The sequence below is a fragment of the Emys orbicularis genome, chromosome 4 (assembly GCF_028017835.1).
Source record: "Emys orbicularis isolate rEmyOrb1 chromosome 4, rEmyOrb1.hap1, whole genome shotgun sequence".
In the NCBI taxonomy this organism is placed as follows: domain Eukaryota; kingdom Metazoa; phylum Chordata; order Testudines; family Emydidae; genus Emys; species Emys orbicularis.
Window position 1 is genome coordinate 116,365,626 of NC_088686.1, and position 25,102 is coordinate 116,390,727.

Here is a 25,102-nt window from a genome sequence, read left to right on the forward strand (position 1 = left end):
GACTTTTATCCTTCGGGATCCTCAGCTGGCAGCAGCTCTGTTTAGCCACAGGAGGGCAGTGTCACTCTACAGAAACACTGTTGGGGAATCATCCACCTGGTGGTGTAGATGGGGCATCAGAGGGGAGACATTCATAAATATGGGTAACCAGCCCCACTCTCTCTATGCCACCATTCGCTTGGCAGTACTGAGGGAGACACGTAGGGGTATAGGTGACCCCAGGGTCAGACGGGGTGGAAGGAGAAGCTGACTGAATATTAACCCATCTGCCTGTTAAGAAGGTCTTAGCTGCTCCTGATTCAAGAGAGGTGACCTCATGATCTCAACCCAGCTGCAGAAAGAGATGTCTTTCCCAGGAAATTGCTTCAGGTTTTCCATATCGTATTTATTATGGCTCTATTTCTCTTGAGTTTAAGACCCTATTCCTCTGCATAAGGACACAGGCACTCTCACGCTAGGACACAGCAATAGTCTTCTCTTCTGGTATGGAGCGCCCCCCCCCCCACACACACACACAATATAAGCTGCACCTGATACATTAAAGGAAGGGGAAGCTGGTCAAGTTACCTTGCCAGTTACACAATCTTTGAGAGGAGAATTCCTTCTGAGCGCTGCCTGGCAATGAGCATACGCTTTAGCACATGACCATCGATCGCCCCTGCTAGTTTTTATCCTAGCAAATGTGGATTATCAGCCTGATTTTTCAGCCTACTTGTCACCTGGCTGGCTTCCATTTTTGTTCCTGAAATTCCAGCCGTTGGAGGTGGGCTTTCCAATCTACTGCCCTATGTTCTTCGTCATTTAAAACCCCAGCCCTTTCCGAATCTTCTTATAGTATTTTGCCTCAACGATATCGTAAAGCAGTGAGCTCCACAGTTTAACCTCTGGGGGCCGAGTCCTAAGCTCCATACTCACTGTTTGTTTACTCAGCCAAACTTCTGCTGCCTTTAGAGGAGCAGTGTGGTCAGTGGATAGGCACTGGAGTGGAACTCAAGACACCTGCATTCTATTCCCAGCCCTGCTACTGACCTGCTGTGAGTCGTGTCACCGTTCTGTGCCTCAGTTTCCCCTCCTGCCCTTTGCCTATTTAGACTAGAAGATCTTTGGGGCACAAACAAGCTCTCACTATGTGTATATACTGTGCCTGGCACAATGAGGCCCTGATTTTGCTTAGGCCCTTTAAACGCTAGTGTAATATAAATAATAATTGAGAATTGCAGATGCTCATTCCCTCTCAGGATTTGGCCATATTGAAAGCTATAACTTTTCTAGTTTATTCCCTTGCAAAAACAGCAGCGCATCTTACTCACTTTCTTTGGCCCGTCACTGCACGCTGAGCAAACCTCTTCATTGAGTTGGCCCCAGTCCTGCAGAGATACTTCTTTCTGAGCGCCTCCAGCTCATACAGAATTCTGCCGTGTGTGATTGGTTTAAATTGCTCCTTCAACTCTGCATTGCAATGTATTATGCTGTGGTTGTCCCCTCTCTCCTTCCTCGTCCTCTTTGCAGAGGCAATCAGAATATCTACAGAGTAATGGTGAGTAAACATGAACCTGGCCTCCCACTAGGAGGTTTTCAGACCAAGTGTAATGTGTCTGAACTCTTCCATTAGCAATACTTGCACGCCTGGGTGTATATGGTGGGATGTTATTCATATGCCATAGGTTGCAATCAGTGGCAGCTGGTCTCACTCCACTGCTGGCTGAGGAGAGAGTAAGCTGATGCTATTGTGAAGTAATAACTTTGACGGGAAGTGATCACGGGATAACTGAGGGGTGTAGCAGAGACATGGGAGTGAAGGAAGGATGAATTCTGTCAGTGTTTCAGAGCAGGCTGAGAGGCAAAGGGGAATGGAGAGGAAAAGGTTAAGTAAGCTACGCTGAAAGGTGATGCCAAGATTTCTAGACTGAGGAGTGAATTGAAGGTGTCCAGTTAAAGGAGGCGACAGCCCAGTCAGGGATGTGGAACACAGAGGACTCTTCTCCCAACAGGAGTCCTTGAGGAATTCAGGAGAGGGAAGTTGTAGTGTAGTCAGGAGGCGACTGATTCAAGACAGGCAGGGGGCGGGGAGGGGTGAAGGCCTGCATTAAGCCAGAGAGAGGACCAATTCAGGCCCAGTGTAAGTGGATGAAACTCCACTGCTTGTAGCTAGAGCATATACCACCAGAAATATCTGGGCCAGATCCTCAGCTGCTGTAAATCGGTGTAATGCCATTGACTGCAGTGGAGCCACAGTGAATTACACCAATTCACTGTGGCTCCACTGCAGTCAATGGCATTACACCAGTGGAGAATCTGGCCCTCTGCTTGGCTTCCTGCTGCCTCCATCCTGCCCACTTGAGGAGGCCTGCAGCAGTCTCCAGTTGAACTTGCGGGGGGTGAGGCAGAGCTTTCCCCGGCAAATGAGAAAAACACTGTATCTTCATCCTGCTTCATCTTCCCAGGATTTCCGACTGAAAAGGCCCTGACTGATTCCATCTGGCAGGCCGACCATGCTTCAAAGACAGTAAATCCTGGGACTTTTTAACTTACAAACAAAAACATGCATAACAAAAAAAAAAAAGACAGTTCTCCCTGGGGAGAGTAACTCCAGTCTATGAGAAATCAAAAACAAGGCTCAGCTCTTGCTTCCACTGACTCCAGTATGTTTTCTGTTCCTTTTAAAACAAAACCAATGCTAGTGCCTCCTCTGCTTGACACCTACCGTCTGCTCCCTTATTCCCCAGCCTCTCGATGTGTCTAGGCGGGGAGAGGCTGAGAGAAAAGGGAAAAGCCGAAGAGGAAGGAGAGGACTGGCAACGACCTGCCATTGGTTACCACTCCTTCTGACACAAATGTGAATGTTCTAGGCCCGGCACACTGAAATTCTTGAGCCGGGGTGGGCAAAATGAAGAATGACCCATACATGAGCGGAGCACTAGCGCCAAGAGTCACACTCGGCACCCCCAGTTTCTGTAGTCACTACGAGCCACACCCAACTGTACTCATTCAAGGAGCCATATTCTCAGCTGACCCAGAATAGATTCTTAGACACTCAGTGCCCCTATGGTGAGGGTAGAGGTCGAATTCCCTTCTGCCCTTCCTCCATTTTGAGCCCTGGAACAAGCTAGAGCAGGCTGTTCTACACTACGCGTGATTGCCACTGGCCCAGCCGGAGCCCAGCACATTCGGACCACACCTCCAGCCTTGCCCTTTGCATGAGAAGTCAGGCTAGCACAGAGCTGGCTAGGCTGGCTTTTGCCCAGCCCTGGGTTTTCATATGCATGGGGAATCCTCACTGAACCACCTTTCCATTCCCCGTGCACTGCCAGAGTGGTGCAAAGGGGCCAGGATCTTGCCCACTAGCAACCAACCTTGGGGAATCTCAGCTTCAAAAGCGAATGTTCGGGCAAGTTACAGGCCTGTGGAACAGGAAGTTGTGAACTGAAACGGGCTAGCAGCTGTAATTACACTGGGTGCCCCCAAACCCCAGGTAAACTAACACTTTGCACTTCTCTTACCCTTCCACAAGGAGCTTAAAACTTTCGTCAACACAGCCGCACAACACCCTGGTGATGTAGGTATTCTTTTCATAGATGGGTAAACTGAAGCACAGCCAGGTGAAGGATAGGGATGTGACCCCCCCTTACTCAGGTTGACTAGTACCTTCTGGCATGAGTAACCCCACTGAAATCAATGGAACTGCTTGTGGAGTAAGGTACTACTTGCTGGGAGTAAGGATATCACAATCTGATCCTGAGTGACTTTCACAGAGCAAGTCAATGGCAAAGCCAGGACTATAACTCAGGAGTCCTGACTGCCAATCCCCGGATCTAACCGCTAGGCTAGATTGTCTTGCTCTGTAACACAAATGACTTCAATACCTATGTGAACAACAATGAGAGCAATGAATACTACTGAGCCACCTCTTTGCCATGCCCTTCCCATGCTGCACGTGTTTCAAATTTCATGTCCGATGTACAAGCCTCTGGCCCAGGCACAGCCTATACCACCTCTCCCTGGTGTCTGAAAAATCACTGTGGAATCCAGGATTCCAATTCCCCTTAAACAAACCCGACCCCAGATCCTTCACTGACGTCACAGAGACATCACAGAGACGGCAAGTTGTCAAGTGCTTTCAGCAGGGCACCCTGGGGGAATTGCCTCAATTGTTTTCCAGTAGGTAAAATCCCTTCTGTACGTCAGTGAGTAAACTAGGCAGAAAAAATTCTGCCATGACTCAGAGCAACTCTCCAAAGGCTGTGGGATGGGAAGCGGGGATAGGAGGAGGGGTGTTGGTACATCCTATGTACCACTAAGCCACAGGCATGAGTTTTTGGAGCTGACAGGGCCAGGAGCACAGTGGAACCTTTATTAGTGCTTTCCAAAGCGGGAGGGCTTGCAATAAAAAATAAAGTATCTGAGATATTATTGTCAATGGCCACATCTTCCAAGATGAGGTGAACAGTGCAGAGTACCTGGAGAATGTAGGCAGTACCTGCTAAACACCCAGCCGCGGTGCTGGGGGAAGACTGTTCACATAACCGGTTTATTCCTTTTAGCAGGATTCCTTACCGATGACTAAGTGATCATCCTGGGTCTGCCAAGCCTACGGGTTTTCCCCACAGACTACCAGCTTTTTGGTCCCTGCCACAGGGAAATCCCAAGAATCTATGCATCAGATCGTCGGCCCCAGGTAAATCCCCTTTGTGCTGCTGCAGTGAAGCAAAGGGCTTTTAAAGCTGGCTTTACACAGCAGCTCCGGCTCCCCCTATCATAAAGCAATTCTCAGCTTCTGCTTTAAGGTAGCTTTAAGCTCCCTGTAATAGAGAAATCTGTGGCAGGTACAGAGAAAATTACTCCATGCCACTGTGAGGTAGAGGTGATCTGGTGCCAGAAGGGGGTGGGGCTAGACCACATTGGGTTCCAGCAGCCCTGGCTGGCCTACCAGCTCCTAGGTGCTCAGCACATTCTGAAAATCTGGGCCTTCTAAGGGCACCCCAAAATTACTAGTCACTTGGGACAATCTTGGCCATACAGCTATAAAAACGGTTCCTACATTTTGATAGCCTCTTTCATCCCAGGTGTTTCATAGACTGCATATATATTCTAACCATCTACTTCTTTTTTATATCCAGTGATTGCTCACAACTGAAATGCACCCATCTCTGGGGTAGAATATGGAAGTTGTTCCTCATGTGCATGTCACACAGGGGAGTGAGGGAGGTGAAGAATCACTGCAGTTACAGGAGGGATTTGAAGTAGATCAAAATATCCCATATTGATCTCCAGGGCCTGATTCTCTACTGCCTTGCTCCTGGGGCTGTGCTTCACACCTGCACACAGTGAGTGTGAAACTCCACCAGATCAGAATGGCAACATATTATACTCACTTTGCATAAATGATGACACAGGGTCTGTCTACCCTGGGAGCTGCAGGCGTAATTTCCAGCTCGAGCAGACATACCCAGGCTAGCTCTGATGGAGCTAGCATGTTAAAAATAGTGCAGCTGGGGTGGCATAAACACCAGGAAGGGCTAGCCACCCAAAGTACCTACCTGTCCATACATACTCAGGTGGGCCCCTCATGCCACCGCAGCTACCCTCAGTAGCTACCGCAGTAGCTTGATCAGAGCTCGCATAGTAGGTAGGTCTCCTTGATCTGGGAATGATACCCCCACCTCAAAGGATAGACGCACACACAGTGTAAAGCAGTGGATAATCCAAGCCTCTAATCTTATGGGCCTGTTTCTCGTCTCACTTGCACTTCTGTAAATCAGGAGCAACTCCATTGCCCAGAAGAAGTAGACGCACCTACAAAAGACCAGGGGCTCAATTTTACAGAGCCCATTAAAGATGGTTGTAGGGGTGGCATTTTCATCACTGGGGGCTGAATTAGATTTCACACATATATATGTCCTGCAGTAACCTAGCATGCCTAGGAAATGGGATTTCCCCCCCCCCCCAATGCAAACCATAAGTATCATGTACCCTCTTGCTAGCATCATTATTGTTTGTTTGAGTAGATGTCTTGCAGAGTCACTTGCCCTGACCTTTAGCCACGGAGGAGCTAAAATCCAACAAAATACTGTAGTAAAGTGATATCAAGTGGGAAACGCAAGACAGCCAAGGAATCCACAGTTAAGGCTGAAACTCTCATCTTACTCCTAACACATCAGGGTAAGTTAAGGACAGGGATGCAATGGTAACACTGACTTTCTTTGATTTTTGTGGTTTAAGACAGGCCTTCAATGTTACTTGAACATATTTGGAGCGGATTTAATTTCCTTTGAATTATTGTCTTTTATTTTTACCCAGTAATAAATGAAGCTCCTTTTTCTCTCCATGCCCTAAGACACACGTACCCTCTGCATCTCTGCAGGGCACAATGGAAGAAGTGGCTGGGAGCTGTTTTAAATACTTGAAAAATATATTAGTATTGATCTGACAGCCTGTCTCAAAATTTGATGTGGATTGGGTCAGAAACTGGAGCCTGCAGAATGTTAACATCAGGGAGGTGTGAATCCTGCAGAGTACAAAGATTAGTTGAAAACTATTTCAGTTTGGAAAGTAGTTTTCCATGAATATTTCCCCCCCTATAATTTAGACCAAATTCATTAGTGTTTCCCCCCCAAGGGACAGTCCTTTAAAAAACAAACAAAAACTAAGTATATTTTCCAACCGGAAAAGAAGACGGAGCTATTTACTAGGAATGGAAGAGCTCCTCTAAATCCACATTGACATAGTGGGTTCCCTCTATATTACAGATGGACCTGGTAGCACAACCTACAGTTCATGTTGCGTGACACTTCCCATTATAAGCTTAGAACTTTGCCAAACTTTAACCATTTGTGCTGAAATTTTCCATGCTGGGTATCTGCCTCATTTTGAATTTTTGGGGAAAGCTTCAGCAAAACAATGGCTCAGTCATAGCCCAGACTGAGATTAGGGAAAAATGCATTGTTTTATCCATCTTAAAAATTCTTGTAGCTCCTTCATTGAGAAGCTCTAGCGCCTCCATGTTTTGCAGCAGGGACTTGACATTTGGTTGGGGGAGGGAGTCACTCTGATGTCAGGAATGCACCTTTTGCTGTTCCTGTGAAAAACTACCCACATCTGGCCAAGTTATAAGTGTTCAAAAATCCGTTTGCATATACTTAGTAGAGACTTGTTAGAGCTTGGCAGGTAGATTCTCCAGAAAAGTCCATCTGCACTCCCCACGCTCCACCCCCTCACAACTCCTTGGTACTGACAGCACTGAGCATATTTGTGATGGGGCTGGCTCCCCACACTGGCCCAGAAGGGGTTGAATTAGGCCAGGTGGGCCCACTCAGCCAATCAAGCAGAAAACAGGGGAGGGATTTAGGCTAGGAGTGGGCTGGTAATTGCAAGCAAGCTCACCTGTGAGGGAACAGGCAGGGCTTACGTGAAGCGGAGACTAGCAACTGAAAGAGGGCTGCAAGATGAAGAGTGACAGTCGCTTTCCCGGAGAGAAGAAGAAATAGGAATCCCTGAGACCCCAGTAGACTCTAGGAGAGAGGGGTCTGATTAGAATGGGTGGAAGTAAGGTACGAAGAAGTCCAGGGGTGAGAGCAGTAAGGTTAGAGAAGCTGCACACCTTGACTGCTTGGTAAAGGGCCCTGGACTGGAACCTGGGTTCCCCTACCAACCACTGCACAGTGGTACTGCTTGGGCAATGAACTAGAAGACTGCCTGGGTCACTGCAGGAATGGCAGGCTCAGGATGGTGGGTGTGATGACAACTTGATGCCACTTGAGCAGAAAGACTTTGAATGATTCTACCTTGAAAGGCGAAACCACTTAGTGACCTGGTTGGAGGGCTGTATCGCGAAGAGGATGCTACAGTTCCTGGAGTGAGAGAGAGTGATGAAGTGCAACTGCAGGAAGGGGCATCTGCCTGGTAGAGCTAATCACCTGAAGAGGGGTGCAGTTGAGTAGAGCACCCTGTCACAATGCTCCATCCTGGGGTTGTTGGGGTTTAGCAGTACTTTCCCTGCAATGGGTACTCTCAGCAGCTGTAGGACAGAGACTGTCTGTCTCTCCTGTATTCTCATTGCCAGTCACCCTACTGGTGTCCAGGAAGCATGGAGGGGAGACCGCCAGACTCAAATGCAGAAGACGAGAGCTGGACCCGGTGGGGGATGTAGCAGAGGGGAAGACTGGAGTGGGGTTTGGAGAGCCTGGAGAGAGCTGAGGAAGACTGGGAGCCAGTGGGGGAGGAGAAAGACTGAGACAGCAAGAGGAGCTGGGCTGATGGGACTGGGAAATGAAGGGGGAGGGAATAGGAGATGACTGGGACTGGCAGGGTAAAGAGCCTGGGCAGCATCAGACTGGGATTAGGAGCCTGGGGAGGGAGACGAGAACTTGGATGGGAAGCCCAGAGGTGGAGACTGTCGTCCCCAGTCCCATGCTAAGTGGGTTAAAATATCAAGCAAAATGTGTACACTTGCCAGTAGTTAACATAAAGATATGCAGTAAAATAGGTTTGGGGAGGGGGCAGGAATAACCTGAACTGCATAGATGGATGATAGGCTAGTCATCATATGTATCTACTGGGACCCATCTACTCCATCCTGCCAATCAGTCAATTGGTCTGAAAGATAATCTACCATATACTCAGCTGGTGTAAATCAGTTTAGCACCACTGAAATCAATGGAGTATCATCAGTTTACATCAGCTCAGGATCTGGCCTATGGTCTTCTAGTTCATCCACAAATTATCCATCTCAATAATGTTCATTAAGGCCCAAGGTTCAGGTTAACTTTAAACATGTGCTTAAGTGCTTTGATGAACTGGGGGGCCTTAGATAGCAGGAAAAACAGTTGCTTCCATGGCAGGAGTTTCTGCATGGGACTTCTATGGCCTCTTTCTGGAGGAGGGCTGACTTGATGATTCTAGTGGTCCTTCTGGACTCAATATCTATGACTCGATCTTTCTTTCGCTTCGTCCTGTATTGCATTTCAAACCCAGGCCTATTTCACATGTACTTCTTGGACAACATCCCCCTTCTAAGCTCTTTCTGTTCCATGACCCTTCTGGCAGATCTTCTGTCCTCATTACTCACACTGACACATTTTGTAACATACAGAGCTAACCTTCAAAATCCAGCTTTTGAATTTTCCTTAAATCTGTAAAAGAAAATACACCCCCCATCCACATTTAAAAAAAAAAATACTTGTTTCAGGTCCCAGTGGGTGAAAACCCCAGGATGGGAAAGTGAAGATAAACATAGCAGAGCTTTTCAGAAATTTTTATGTGAAGTTCCAGCTTGTGCTGCTCTCCAGTTTTGCCATCGTAAAAGAAAATCAGGAGCCCCTACATTGCAATAGCAAGGCAGCCAGTGTTTGTATACCTTAAACCCCAAGAGGGCTGAAAATTTCGACTCCGAGTTCCCAATGGCAGAAGTGTGGTACAATAAAACATTGTGTTTTGTTTAGAATATGGCAACTCAGCTTGTCTTATGTTTCAACAGAGGGTTTTGCAATGGTGGCGAAGAGAGACAGGTAAAAGATTAGTTGTTTCCTGCACCCACTCCCATTCCCCTCTGGCACTTCTGGAGTCAAATCCATTCACTTCTAAATGTTGCAATGTTTCTGTTTCGATTAAAATCTCATCAGTTTTAAAAATCCTCCAATCCATTCAGGCAAGTGTTTTTTAAAAGGAGGCTTAGACCATATGGTTTGACATCCAATATATGGATGATGGAACCTGCACAGGACCCTGCAAGGAGAAAGTCACGTATTGTTCGGCAGCTCTATAATGGATCATGACTTCTTTTGGATTATGGCTTTTAAAGGGACAGTGTCAAATACTTTTTTGCAGGGACCTTGTCAGCTAATGAAATAAACAGAATTTTGAACATATTGACAAACCCACAGTCTGACTTGGCTTTGCTGTTCTCTATGGAGTTTCATTATGGGTTTACTTAAATATTTGGATGACTTCTGGGTAGTGGGGAAAAATGTTTATGAATCTAGACGGTACCACAACCATTCACACAAGTTTGTTTTGTCGAAAAAAGTGAACCATAAGTGACTTCTTGGCTATTCATCATTGTTTACTGTCTTGTTTTAAAGCTTTCAGTCATCCAATCAAAGAGCAGGAAAAGTACCATGTGACAAATCACACATGATGAATAGCAAACAGTCGACGTGAACAGCTTGCAAACACCTCATAGGTTGCAAATGATTTGTCCAGACATTTCAGAAACGTCCTTTGAATATGGAGACAGCCTTTAAGGGAATTAGGCACCAAAATGCCATGGATTTTCTAACTTCCCTAACTCCCACAGATGCCTTTGAAAATCCTCATCAGAAATTACAGATCCATCTGGAGAAATCAGGATTGGTTTGTGAACAATTGGCAAGGAGAATAAAAAGGGCTAAATTCCCAATAAATATTACTTATAGTGACTAACCCACCCACCTCTGCTTTTTATACACAAATCACTTACTGTCCACTGATTGTGTTGCCCTTTCAGGAGTTGGGGGGGGGGGGGGGGGATTCTTGTCCTGTTTGGCTTGATAAAACTTAACTTTTTTTTCTTGTGTTCTTAACGGGGATTGTTCCAGTCTCTGTTTCTTCCAGTATTTTTTAAATCCCTTTCACCAGTGGTCCGACCTGAGGTTTGAGCATTGTTTTAGGGTTATGAACATTCTGAAGTAATCGAAGCCAGACAAAGGGCTGGTCAGACCTCCACGTACATCCCTCCTGCAAGGGCAAGTGTGATGGGGTACCTCCCCCACATAGCTAGTGAAAGGATTAATGTGGGTCTGAGATGCCAATTAACCCACCTGGTTGCACCTAATTAATGATGGCACCTAGGTGGGGAGGGGCTGGATGGTGCTATAAACAGGAAGTTTGGCCACTGCAATGAGAAGCTCTGCAGTTATGGTCCAGGTAGTGAAGAGTGCTTCAGGGAATAAGAAGACTTTTGTAGGGTGAGGAGAAAGCCTAGGGAAATGCTTGATAGGAAGAAGTCCAGAGAGGTGGCAGCAAAGAGCCTGATGCAGTGAATCTTGACTGCTTTTCCTATGGTCCCTGGACTAGCACAATAGCACAGAGTCCTTGAAAAGAGGGTGTGGACTACTGAAAGCCGGGAGAAAAGGATGTATGGCCCACTGTTCTAAGAGTGGGATGTGGGCAGTAGTGTATAGTAGTTGGAGCAGGAGTTAGTAGCTAGAATCTGAGTCCAGGATCAGAGCTGGATTACCTGGAGTGACATAGGCCTGGAAACAAACAGCAACTAATGCAACAGTGGGCAAATGCTTTAAGCACCTGCCAAACTACAGCTGCTGACTCTAGACAAGGTAGCCAATTAGGCGGCTTACTATAGGCCAGCTGTGCTCATCAGGTTGCCTGGAAACTGGCTCTGCTACAGGCCCAAAGTCCTCATGCACTGAGCTCAGAAGTGAAGGTGGCAGACCAGATAGAGTCCAGCAAGAACAAGTCCCTCTGTGCTACACCTGAAGGAGTGGGAGTAAATGTGACCGGGTGGGAGGTCTGAGTCACAAGAAGAGGCAGATAGCTGCAGGGCTGGAAGAGGAGAGGCTGCTATGTCATACCCAGCTGCAGAGAAGCCCAGTGGTCAGTTGACTCTTTTTATAGCAAATCACAGTCATTCTGCTCCATTTGGTGATATTAACTTGTACTCCCTTTTGCTGATGGGAGGAGCGGTGCACAATGCTGTGCTTAGGATTTTCAAATGAGTGTCGCTCTTATAGTGAAAGTCAATGGGAGTCAGTCCCTTGGGCCTCATTGCAAATCCAGCCTTAAATAAACCCTGGTTATTGGCATCTTTTAGCTTTTAGGAGGATGGAGTAATGAGGTTTTAAATTTAGATATTTAGGTCCTGATTCTGGGCTGTCAGAGCTATGCTCTGTGCAGCTCGGGGGGGAGTGAGGACAAAGGTAATTTTATGCCCCCTTTACCTGCCCCTGAGATCCTGGGTCTGGCTCAGTCTCCAAAATAAATTAGAGCAGGCTGCTTTAATTTACTGGTAGCTACCTATAGCTCCAAGGGACTATTCTAGCAGTTGGGGATCACAGGTGCAGAGAGAGGGCCTCTTTTCTCTGTACACGACCTCCTGCATTAGATGCTAGGATGGGACGTAGCTTAAAAGTCACTACCGTGGTACTGTGCCATCTGGGATCCCCCCATTTAGTGGGATTCTCCATAAGCCAGTTAAGATGATCTCTTGGCTGCTTTGTGCTACTGGAGTGGTGCAACGTAGCTATAGCAGAGCCTGGGGTCTAGGCTTTTGAATGCGGACAGCAGAGCTCAATAGATGCAAACACCTTTTTGAGGCACTGTTTGATCACATTTGGAGCCTAAAATATTCAATGGTGTCATCTTCACTTTGAGTAAAGTATCTTGAGCGTAATGGGCCAGATTCTGCTCTAAACCAAGTGTAAATCTGGAGTGACTATACATTTCAGGGGAGCTACTCCAGGTTATCTGGTATAAAGAGGCCATATTCTGCTCTCCTGGGGTCATATTAATCAGTGGTATACTTGGCTTCACCACTGTAAGTTAGGCATTGCCGGTGCCAGGAGGATGCATCTTGCACGCTCTTATCATTTGTGATGCATCATCGGCCGTGGCTGCTGAAGATAGTGTGGTAAATATGAGTGCAGGTGCATGTACTAGCTTTGATCATGATGTGGTGGTGTGAATACACACAGAGCATTTGAATTAAATTGCCTCTTCTTAGAGTTTTGCTAGTGCTCAGGAGCAGGCGAAGTTGAGAGCCCCTGTCCTCCCCCTCCTTCCAAAGGCAGGGACCTGACCGGTTCTATTGCCTGCAGCTGCCCTTTAAGAAAAGCGTATAGAATTTATTAGAGAGGCATCCAGTGAACATTGTTGCCAGCTCCCACAACTTCATTATGAATCTCACAGTATTTGGTGGTTTTCCCAAAGCCCCAGCTCTCAGAGTTATGTGACTTTTTTTTTTTGTAAAGTGAACTTGTAGCCCTCAAGAATGCAGAGAAAAGCTTGAAAGCATGAACCCTAAAGGCTCAAAAAACCAGAAGGCTAAGAAAAAACCTTTTTTGGCTTAAAAATCATGAGATTTAAAAAAAAGCAAGATGTTTTTTGTAGCTTGTCTCATGATTGTGGATGCTTAGTATGAGCAGTACTTCTATAGAAATTATTCTAAAACCCAGGGGAAGTAGGTCCTTTCTGCTGGCAATTAAAAAAAGAATTTGGTAGCAGAGATATAATTCTCCATTACATTTGATAGGAAGGTTCAAAAGATGCCTAGGAAGATAGTTTTCTATTAAATCCTGCAGAGTGTGCCATAAGGGACTCTCCGCTGTGGTCTTGTTAAAGGACTGGTGTCACTTGTTTTTCACCCTTTCTTGTAAAGAGCCAACCACCCCCTTCCGTTTGGGCATCCAGTAGGCTTTAAAAACCAGAACAAAGAAAACAAACAAGCTAAGAGATGAAAGGCAGGGAAGGCCCCATCTTCCCGTGTTTCCCTGTGTGTGCAGGCAGCAGGGGGCCTGAAGGGGGGGGAAAGCCCTTTCCATAGTGCTGCAATGCTTGTCCCACAGGAAGCAAGGCTGTTTGCAGGACAGAGGGCTTTGTTCAGGTCAGAGCAGCTAAACTGTCTCTCTCCTTGTTCAGAAGCAGGGGGTGGGCAGAGAAGGAGGAAAGGATTGGAGGGAAATGGTGTGTATGTGGGGTCTCTTGTCACTCCTCTGTGCCTTGCTGCCTAGATTCTCCAAATGCGCATGGTCCCTCTACCTCCATCCCTGCTCCTTTGTCTCACAACAGCCCCCACACTGTTTCTGATTCTGGCTAGAATGTGCTGTGGTGGCTGCAGCCCGGGCCTGGATTCCCCAGTTTTGCAGCCCCACGTCTAGAGCAGGAAGAGTGAGAATCTGGTTTACCTATTCTAGTTCAGGGACATGAACACTTTTTTGGGAGGGGCTCCAGTCTAGATTCTCTCTTTTGTGGTTTCCTGCAGCATTCTGCTCCGCCACAATGCTGAGAGGATCTGGTGGGGAATGTTTAGGACCCTCTCTCACCTGATGGCTCCCTTGGACAAGGCACGGCTCCTGGGCTCTCACCTGAGGAAGCAGAAACAGCTCCCCCTAAAAGTCTGCTCATTAATTTTCTAGCACCACACAGCTGAGATGATCTGACTTTCCATCTTGTTTCTAGGCAGCCAGGGCTGGCTCTGGCTTTCTGGCTGCCCCAAGCAAAAAAACCCCAAAAAACAAAAGAACGCGGTGGCCAGAACAGCAAAGCAAAAAAAACCCTGCGGCGCGGCCGGAGCCAGGGTGCAGGGGGACTCCCTGCGCTGCAGATGTGCCCTGGCTAGCGGGGGGAGGGGGAGGAAGCGGGGGGAGAGAGAGAAGGGGGGTGGCCAGGGCTTCAGCGGGGCACTGCCACGCGGCCCCTCCCGCCGTGCCCCCTGCTGGGAGGGCTCCGCACCGCTCCAGTCGGCTGGGAGGGAAGGACGCGGGCTGCCCTGCCGGGCTTGCTGCAGTGCGCTCCTGTCCTCCACGCCGCTGCCCCCTACAGGGTGGCCGGAGCGGAACAACAACAACAAAAAAGCGGCCGTGCTGCCCTAGGATTGGGCAGAATGCCGCCTCCTACAAGCTGCTGCCCCAAGCACCAGCTTGCTCGGCTGGTGCCTGGAGCCGGCCCTGTAGGCAGCACAACCCACTACTGTGCAGAGAGAAAAAGCAATATAGACTTATGCTGGCATTGCCATCCAGGCTGTCATACCTACCCATTATCTCAGATCAGATGGGGAGGGAGCACTGACCCTGCCAGGCTTTCCCCACCATCTGCCACTCACTGTGCAGATTGCTCACACATGATGTCTAATGGCATTTGCTCATTCGGTCCCTTCAACCTGCTTTCATGACTACGCTCCTTTTTCACGGGCCTTCCCATGTTATTGATCTATTATAGGCCATTCCCTGCCCATCAAACTTACCACCACTCATCCTGAATTGTACCAGATCTGTATCTAGTGGGTCAGGCCTGGATTAACCTTTTGTGGGTCCCCTTGGAGGCAATAGAGCATGGTAAGTGGAGGTCAGTCCATGGAGCGGGGGGCTAGCCAGAGGCAATGGGGCATGGCATGGTGGGGGCGGCCCTGCTCCGCCCAATGCGAGGGCACTATTTTCAAACCAGCAGTTGCCAGAGGTGCAGTGGCCTACCCGGCCCTGTGCTGCCAGCGTGCCCCTTCCCCTCGGGGACAGACCTATGCCATGCCACACGGCCCCCCCGTCCAACATCCCCCCCCACTCCCTATGCCCAGCGCCCCCCCCAGACCCACCCACAAATGCACAGCACCCTGCACAACACCACCCCTGCCCACAGCCCCACCACAACTGCCCAGCACCCCCACAGAACCCCCACTCCCTAGTGCCCCAACACACACACATCTTCCCACTCCCTCACAGCCCAGCACCCCCACAGACCCACTCCCCCAAGCCCTACCTCCCGGCCACACTCACCAGCCCTGCTGGGAGGCGACTGTGTCTGCCAGGCTGAGCCGGCAGCGCAGCCATGGCTGGTCCCAGGGCCAGGAATCACTCCAGCCCCTCGGGAGTGGCGCGATCAGCCAGGCCAGGGCCTGTCCCGGCTTGACTCCCTCAAGACGCACTTGCCTGGAGGGGCTCAGCCAACCCCTCCACACTGTTCCCCCCCCCCCCCCCCACACACACACACACCTGGCTGAGACTGGCCAGGCTTCTGCACCAGTCCCAGGCGGCTCAGCTCCAGGGAGACAGGTGGTGGGAAGCAGAGACTGCCCAGAGCCGGAGGTGCACTGGGGTCCGGCCAGGGGGCTGAGAGGAGCAGGGGGTGGGGCCAGTGAGTGGAGAGGAGGCCACGGCCAGCCGGCGGGCAGGCCAAGAGGAGCAAGTGGTGGGCGGGGGGAGCCAGCAGAGTCTTGGGGCACAGTGCAAGCGGAGGGGGCCGGGGCCCCTTCTCAGCATGGGCCCGGCTCCATGGAGCCACTGGAGCCATTGTAAACCCGACACTGAGTGTAATCTGTGCTTCCGGGTGCTGCCGAATGCCTCTTATAATTACACCCACCCTGAGTGTCTGGCTGTAAAATCTCAGAATGACTGTAAGGATGGGAAAAACTAAGAGATCCTCTTGGTATTCTCAAGGTTTTTACAATTCCATAGTGGCATAAATTGTGGCAATGAGATCTATGTGGGAGGCAGAGAGCTAGATCTACCTTGGGGTTCCCAAAAGCCTTGGATCCAACCAGTTGGATGCTTATTTGAACCAAACCCGTGACTCTTTGAGTTCACCTGTTGCTATTTATCCTGAAGAGGCCAGGATGGAATTATTTCCTTGAATCTCACTTCAACCCCTTTGTAATTCTCAGTGTAATAGATACTATTTCCTGCCAGCTTCTTACAGCTGTGATGTATTAGGTGTTGAATAGCATTCAGCCTGTTTAAAACTCAGCAGTCAAGGCAATGTCGCGTGTCATCACTCTGTTATGCTTGTTTCACATCAGTGTGGCACTGTTGGATGTCATGTGGAGTTACACTGGCATGAAACGGGTGTAATGGAAGGCAGCTCAGGCCCAAGGGAGTGTAGGATACTGGAGTTAATCTAGAAAGTTTGCAGAGTAGAAGGTGGCAGGATTGTGCCATTGCAACCGAGTGTAGCCTTGCAAATCTACCCTTCCCGAGTACCTCCCACGCCACCATTGAAACCCCGGAAGAGTAAGGTTCCCCCACAGCAGCATGAAATTCATCTCCAGCAGCCGAGAAAATAGTCTGTCTTGTTTACAGACTAGCAAGGGATTTGTGCATGCACGTGTCTGACTAAACGCTGGCTAATGTATCGGTTTGACTGCTTGGAAGGTCTGGTTTTGTACAAGATGTTTTTCAGACATGATTTCTGCTTTTTATTAGAACAAACTGGCAGTGAGAGAGATGGGGATGATGTGTTACTAGGGTGAGGGAGGAGAGAGCTGGTGGTAATTCCTTCTTTAATGAAAACCAGCTTCTATGTAAAGAGAACAAACCTTGATAAACCTTTCGGCTTCCTGCAGAGGATTTTGCTGAACCCCCCTCCTTGGATCAAACACCTGGTTTTGCTGAGACCATGTTTTAAGACTTTTTGTTTCCAGGTAACCAGCTTCATTCTTCACAATAGGGAGCAACACTAAGGAAAATGTAGTCAGCCACACTTTGCTAGCCTGTCCGCCAAGGGAGATAGGGAAGGGTTTGTTATTTTGGTATTTATTGGTGCACTTTTCTGCTTGTGAAGTTTCAGAGGGTAGCTAGGCAGGTATTGTTGGACACTTGCCATGCAAGCTTTTGCCATCGTGTACCATCGTTGACCTCAATCATACACGGATTCATAGTTGTGTCTGGGGGGGAGGGGGTTATGACCAGAAGCAGCCATTATAGTCTTCTACTCTAAGCTGTGCAACACAGACCACATGCTAGCCCAAACTCTCCTAGGTGCCTCTGGAGCATCTGTGCCCAGCTATGTTGAATGTAAAGCTTTTGAGGGTCTAAGCTGAAATCGCCAACTCCTTTCATGTGGGACCCCAGGCTGGATGGCATGTACGCTGTGCAGCACCTATGTAAAGGGAGACTTAGTCTACAGCACAAAGCCCTGGAACTGAAGGATGTTCGCCCCACATGTTAGTTTGGGGAGGGGGTCTGAGATAAATCAAGGGGCAAGAGACACTCGCTTCCAGTACTGGTATCATTGAAGTAGCCTGACAAATAGCTGGTGCAGAAAGGCGAATTCTTACAGCATGGCCTTTCCCAGCAGGTGCCTGCTTTCTCCTCCACCACCTCATCTCTCAGAGGGGTAGCCGTGTTAGTCTGGATCTGTAAAAAGCAACAGAGAGTCCTGTGGCACCTTTAAGACTAACAGATGTATTGGAGCATAAGCTTTCGTGGGTGAATACCCACTTCATCAGACGCATGCAATGGAAATTTCCAGAGGCAGGTATAAATATGCAGGCAAGAATCAGTCTGGAGATAACAAGGTTAGCTCAATCAGGGAGGGTGAGGTCCTCTGCTAGCAGTTGAGGTGTGAACACCAAGGGAGGAGAAACTGGTTTTGTAGTTGGCTAGCCAGTCACAGTCTTTGTTTAATCCTGATCTGATGGTGTCAAATTTGCAAATGAACTGAAGCTCAGCAGTTTCTCTTTGGAGTCTGTTCCTGAAGTTTTTTTGCTGTAAGATGGCTACCTTTACATCTGCTATTGTGTGGCCAGGGAGGTTGAAGTGTTCTCCTACAGGTTTTTGTATATTGCCATTCCTGATATCTGACTTGTGTCCATTTATCCTTTTACGTAGTGACTGTCCAGTTTGGCCAGTGTACATAGCAGAGGGGCATTGCTGGCACATGATGGCATATATAACATTGGTGGATGTGCAGGTGAATGAACCGGTGATGATGTAGCTGATCTGGTTAGGTCCTGTGATGGTGTTGCTGGTGTAGATATGTGGGCAGAGTTGGCATCGAGGTTTCTTGCATGGATTGGTTCCTGAGTTAGAGTTGTTATGGTGTGGTGTGTGGTTGCTGGTGATAATATGCTTAAGGTTGGCGGGTTGTCTGTGGGCGAGGACTGGCCTGCCTCCCAAGGTCTGTGAAAGCAAGGGATCATTGTCCAGGATGGGTTGTAGATCACTACAACCGCATCTGCTCCAACCCCTCAGACAGAGACCAACACCTACAAGATCTTCACCAAGCATTCTCAAAACTACGATATCCACACAAGGAAATAAGGAAACAAATCAACAGAGCCAGACGTGTACCCAGAAGCCTCCTGCTACAAGACAAGCCCAAGAAAGAAACCAACAGAACTCCACTGGACATCACCTACAGTCCTCAGCTTAAACCTCTCCAACGCATCATCAGTGATCTACAACCCATCCTGGACAATGATCCCTCACTTAAAGGTGCCACAGGACTCTCTGTTGCTCACCTCATCTCTCTGTTCTGTTTTTTTCTCTCTCTCTCTCTCTCTCTCTCTCTCTCTCTCTCTCTCTCTCTCTCTCCATGTTGAGGGAGCCTGGTGCTCCAATTCCTGAGAGAGGAATTGGTGCTGTATTTCTGCCTCTCCTCTCTTCTGCAGGCTTGGACCTGCAGTAGTGGTAACCAGAGCAGATGGGGAGGGGATGCAGAGGGGGGAAGAAACAGAAAATGTCCAGGAGGCATTAAGTGGAGATGAGCAGCAACAGGAAGGCATGTTCTAGGGGAGCGAGGGGGGAAGCCTTTTCATTTTAACTAACCAAACACTGCAGGGTTGGTTGGAAAAAGCAGGGGGACAGCCCCAGGGAAGGAACAAATTGGGGGTGGGGAGACAGGCCTGTCTCTCTCTGTTCCCCATCCCCCAGTGGTCGCACCTATGTTTGAAGCACAATGGGGCTGTTGGGGAGCCTGGAGTAAGGGTCAGGAGTGGGGCTCTAGACTCCATTGCTGGAAGAGCCAAAGAGTGTGTGCCTTTCCCCTGCTAGGAAGCAGAGAGCATAGGAAATGGGACTCTGAGGAGGAACGTGCTGGAGGTCTAAGAGCATCTGGGTAGTGGGAAAGGGAAGATGTCTACCAGAGGACAGCGCTTAGCCCCATTCCAGTGGACATCTCCTTCTATTATTTACTTCAGTGGAAAATCAGGGTTGATAGTTCAAAGAGGAGTAGCACAAATGGGAACAGCATGTTCCCTGGAGAGAGCGTTAGCCAGACCTGACAACTGCCCAAGAGGCATCGCAGGGAGAGAGTGTCTGCAGGGCTACGAGCCAGTCAGGTAACAGCTGAGTGGAGAAGGAGGACGGCAAGCAGGGAAGAGACTGTGTGGTTCAGTGAATAGGACCTGGGTGTAGGCTGCAGGAGCTCTGGGTTCTACGCCTGGCTCTTCTGCTACCGTGCTGTATGTCTATGGGCAGAACACTTCAGTCCTGTTTCCATGTTTGAATTGTAACCTCTTTGGAGGCAAGGACTGTCTCTTCTGCATGGACTGTCTCTTGTGTTCACACAGTGCCTGGCACAATGGAGCTGTAGCTGGCCAGAGTGGCCTTTAGGCACTACTGTAATATTATTTTTATATTAAAAGGAGACTGGCAGTGAAAAGAGGAAGGGAGAGGAAAGGAAATGAGCAGAGGAAAAGGGAAAAGAGTGCGAGGGATTTCAGTGGAAGATTTGATTTGCTCTGACTTGAAGATCATTATTGAATGTCCACCAGCCGGCATTGGTGGTACTGAAGGTCTGTGGCTCTTTCTGCACTTGAAATAGCTTTTAAATCAAGTTACAGCCAAACAGCATCACAATTAGCATCTGCAGCTAGCATGGCTATATAATCTGGGGTGACAGCCGGTGCCATGTGTCTGAAAGCCCAAATCAGGGCCTCGTTGTCCCCTGTATGTACCTACAGACCCATGCTCCCCAGGAGAGTTTACAATCCAAATAGACAAGGCAGACAGAGAAAGAAGTATCATCATCCCCATTTTACAGAAACACCGAGATTAAGTGATTCGTGTGAAAAATTTGTGGCAGAGTTGGGAATAGAACCTAGACTTTTTTTCCTGAGTTCTAGGTCAGTGCTCTAACCCCCCAACTGTTCTTCCTGAAGTCTGAACTTGGCTTCTCCCCATCGTGAGTTTTGCCTTTATGAGCCAGGCATGTTGGGCAGCATGCAAGCAAGCATGTACAGTGCATCGAAGAGGATGGAGTTCCAAGCTCAGCAAGGGACCTTAGACCTAGTTTACTCTATCTGGTCTTTTGTTTCATAGCTACGTCTGGTAGGAGTGCAGGGAAAAAAGTGGAGGCACACTTATACCAACAAAAGGGTTCTTTGGCAAGTATTGCTTATTTTGTTGACGGAACTGGGATAAGCTATAATAGCAAAAGTGCTGTTTTGCCAGTGTAAGTTGCATCTCCACTAGGAAGGTTTGCCAGCACAGCTCTAAAGCCTTGTCTGCACTAGAAAGGACTTGCCAGGAGAGTGCCTGCTTCTCAGATTGCCATCTGGCTGACTGAATAGGGTGGTATTAGAGATGATGCCGATGATGTGCTTGGTTCAGAAATAGCTGTGTTAAGTCTGTTTGCTGGAAGATACTCTCACATACCACACATTTCTCTTCCCCATTTGGGGAGCTTCACGTGGGAGCCAATCCCACCATCTTTACCCGATTAGTCTCTCTGAGCTGTAGTTTTCAGGGGCTCTGAGGTGTCCAATTAGTGGAGTCCCTGTTGCCCCACTGCATGGTTGGACTCGGTACGTGTAACTGAGAAACATGCCAGGTAAAACAGGCCTGGCTGTAATCTCACGTATGCTGTGGTGAATCTGGAATAGCTCCATTAAAGATAATGGCGCTGCACCCAGCATCAACCTGGTGACCGAGAGAATCAGACCCTCAAAGGAGGACTTTTGTGGTCTCCTGCCAGCATGATGACTGGTCCTTGCACAGTTCTCCGAAGATGTTAATGATCCTCAAATGACCCTTTTCTGGTAGGAGGGGAAACTGAGACAGAAAGGTCTCATGGCCACCCTCTGCCCCATTCTTCAGACCACACTGCCCTCCTCCCCAGGAGCTGTCTTCCTTCACTTCTCTCCAGAGGAGAATCCTCCTCTCCCCTTCACCCCCAAGCCTGGGAGAGGGAATGCATGTAGCAAGGAGGGAGCTCTACAGGCTTGGTGATAGGGGAGGGGGACTGTGTCCCATAGGGGCCAGCATACAGGTGTGTGGGGCATACTGATGTGTGCACCAGTTGTCACATGTCTCGAGGAAAGTGCACATAATGGAGGAGACGAGGTGATATGATTAAATAAGCATGGGGTAGGGTGTCTCCCAGGGAAAAAAATGTGACTCTGCTGTTGGGGAGCACGCAGGGAAGGAATGTAAGGGGAAGATACCCCTATGAGGGAGACTGCCCAGAGCAGCTACTCTCCAAAAATCAACTGTTTTGGAAGGGATATAGGCCCTGATCCAGCAAAGCACTTAAAGACCTGCTCAACTTCAAGCATGTGAGTGGCCCCCATTGACATCAATGAGACTATTCATGTGCTTAAAGTTAAGCATGTGCTTAAGTGCTTTGTGGGATTAGGGTCATAAACTAGCCACTAACTGAGAAATCCTACCCCCAATAAAGGTATTCCCCCCCCCCCCTAATTCTCACAGCTGCCCACTGCAGGGCTTTTTGTACCTTCTTCTGAAGGAGCTGGTCACTCTGAGATGGGATACTAGATGGACCATTGGTCTTATCTGGTATGGTAATTCATATGTTCTTTGCCTTGTAAACATCCCATAGAGCACAGCCGGGTGGCATACACCACCTCATATGTATCTCGTTAACTATGAAATATGAATATCATTATGTTAAGAGCTAGCAAACCAATTGGGTGTCTCCAGCCCTCACCAAGGATCAGCCAGTGTTACCAGGACTTGGCATTCTCCTTGACAGTTGTATGGAAAACCCCCCATATATGATATAGATATCTATCTGTATACAAGCAAATGTTCTGAAATGGAGGCGGGGCCCCTGTCAGAATTATTTATAGCCGCTGAAGTTTTAAATATATTGAGGCAAAAGCTAAAATATCAGCTGGGATCTCAGCCCAAATTTGGCCACGAATGGGATGCCTCAGAAGTGTTCAGGAAATGAACAGGGGCCCAGCGGAGTGAAGCCAAGGCTTCTGTGGCTGCTCCATCCCACCCAGAGCTCTGTGAGAGAGAGAAAAACCCTGCTAGGAAACTTAGAGCTGCAGAGGAAACAAGTGTTATCGCTCCCACTCTGTCCTAGGAGCAGCTAGACAGCCAAACATCCAACAGCAATTCATCAGGGATTAGAGATCTTGGTATAGAGGCCAGTAGGGGACTCAGTAGGAATTTCAAAATATTGTATATTGTTGGTGTTGATCATCAGGACCAGCATGACAGTCTGAATATCAGGCCAGATCCTCAGCTGGTGTAAATTGGCTTATGGGTCTCTTTGATAGAGCCATGCTGATATATCCCTGCGGAGAACCTGACCCATTGTCTGTAGCATCCCGAGTGGGGGAAAAAGCACCTGGGTGCAGGTGATACAGGAACAGGGTAGTGAGCAAGTTGAAGGGAAGTGCATTAGGTGTAGCTTATCCAGACACAATGCAATGGTTTCTGTGAATAGCTTTGCTCACAACAGGGAGCAATCTACTGTGTCTGAAGTGGATTGTCATAGAGGAGTAGTGGACTTGGGTTCAGGCAATGACCACATGCGGTAGGATTACTTAGGTATAGCCAGTTTATGTGCAAGAGGGTGGAGCAGAGGAACTGTAAAAGAAAAAAGAAAATGTCTTAATCGGAGCCCCTGCCCTACACACGCTCCTTGCCCGTCCCATCTCCCCACACAATGTTTCCAGTGAATAGGGTGCTGGTGCAAACTGCAGATATAACAGCGCTGGAGAGTGAAGTCCCCTTTAATGATTGCACATGGACAGTAGCAATGTGAGTTTCTCTGCATTGTGGGAAGGGAGAGGGGAGTCAAGTCTCTTTCCTTCATCCTTGACCTCTGGGCTAAGATGGGCAACAGTGGTGCCAACTGGGATGGCACTGATTTTGTACAACCGCCCTGGGTTTGTTGGGGGTGAACTCTTCTAAATTCTGTCTTTCCTTGAGACAGAGGCTGCAATGGGGATAGAACATAGCTCCTCGTTTGCTCCTTATGAAAGGAAGGAGAGTTGATGAACCCATTCTCTGTAATCAGTGCTAGCTGTGACTGTTCCCCATAGGTGACAGTGTTCGTATCTGAACCCCTTCATAGCCTGAGTACTTGAGCTTCTCACTCTCTGCCCCTTGCCTGGTAGCTATAACTGCCCAGTTTGGTTCAGCTGTCAGACTTTAGGACTAGCCAGGATCAGGTGGGGGAACTCTTTCCCTGAGGAGGTCCCTTGATAGCTACCTTTACAGTACAATGCAAGTCCACTCTGCTATCAAGCACACACATGGCCCTGGGGGGGATGACTGGTAATGGGATTGCTACCCACTTGTTTCACATGCTGACTGCCCAAACATCTATCAGATGCCAGTGGCTCTCAATCAACTACCATCCTGTAGCAGAGTCAGACCGACAAGCCAAAATCCCTGTATCCTATCACAAGTCCTTGACCCAGCTAGTGGCTCTTCTCCCCGTGTTCTACAGAAATATTTCGAGGCCAGCCTTTAGTTTGAGTTTGGAAGCACTCACAATGTTGGGATTGAAAACGGAAGCCTTAATGAACGTTGTGAAGGTGGAAGCTATATAGCATGGCCTTGTAACTCCTGCCTTTGAATACCACAAACTGAAATAGAAGGGTTGCCTGGAGAATATAAATCCTACATGGTCTGAATAGCAGCCGCAACAGTGTGAGGGTAACACCAATGGGCAGGAGGGTGACTCATTTCTCCAGAAGAGACAACACTGTTTATTAACCGCTGTCCCTTTGAAGGGAAAAATGAAGAAAACATCCCATAGCCAGAGTTATGATTAACCATCTAATTGTTCTGCTGGTATGTTTGCTTAAGGGTTTTCCTTTGCTCTGTGTACACTAAGAAATAGTTTCTCTCTTACAGTCATTGCACCCAGATGATAGTCATTAACAACACAGGCAACAGAGCAGTTATGTATTCCTAGTCCCAACACTTTTTATCCCTGTTTCTTTCTTCAGTACTGGGGAAAGAACGACAGCTCTGGAGACTGAAGCCCTCCCCTGGTTCACAAAGCAGGTAAAGTACAAGCTGCAGCAGGTCTATCTCTGCATTGCTCTGACAACATGCCTCAACCTTCAACTTGGAGGGAGCACCTCCAGGATTGAGTAGTTCCATGGAGGTATCCATCAGTCCTGAAAATGTGAGTTTGCTGATAAGAGGGGCAGTTAATGCCAAGTGTGATGCTGAGAGAACTTGTCTGCTGGAAGCAGTGCTGAAATCACGGGCTTATTAGGTCACCAAATAGCCATCAGATGGCACTGACTTTCAGGAGCTAATAATACGTTGTAGATATGAACCCAGGATCTAAATATTAAAGGTTCCATCTCTCTCTTCCGCACTGATGTTCAGAGCCATCTACTTATATTTATTTCTGTTGCTAGCGCTTTATAGGTCTTTTATCCCTTTTCCAGTACTTCTATTATTACTAT